Source organism: Cynoglossus semilaevis, chromosome 14 (genome assembly GCF_000523025.1).
Source record: "Cynoglossus semilaevis isolate Cse_v1.0 chromosome 14, Cse_v1.0, whole genome shotgun sequence".
NCBI classification, from domain to species: Eukaryota; Metazoa; Chordata; class Actinopteri; order Pleuronectiformes; family Cynoglossidae; genus Cynoglossus; species Cynoglossus semilaevis.
The window spans coordinates 26,232,595-26,232,912 of NC_024320.1; positions in this window are offsets into that span (position 1 = coordinate 26,232,595).

Here is a 318-nt window from a genome sequence, read left to right on the forward strand (position 1 = left end):
TAACAACTACATCTAATTCTAATTCTACATAGCCTTATCCATACGTATAATGTCCATACGGTAAATGTCTAATAATTCATGCTGACTCTTCTATCACTTTCACCTTCAATATGTGCATAATAAAAAAAGACAATTCAGGTTTAGAGTATTTTATAAACCATAAAAACCAAACACTGCAGGTTGGAGAAGCACCAGAAATTGTGCATTGTTTTGTTTTTTTTTAATATTTTGGCTGGAGGTGAATGTCTAATGGTCTAACAGTCTACAGTGAATGGGTCTACATCTTTGTCTGTTTATACTGACAGTATTTAAATATGT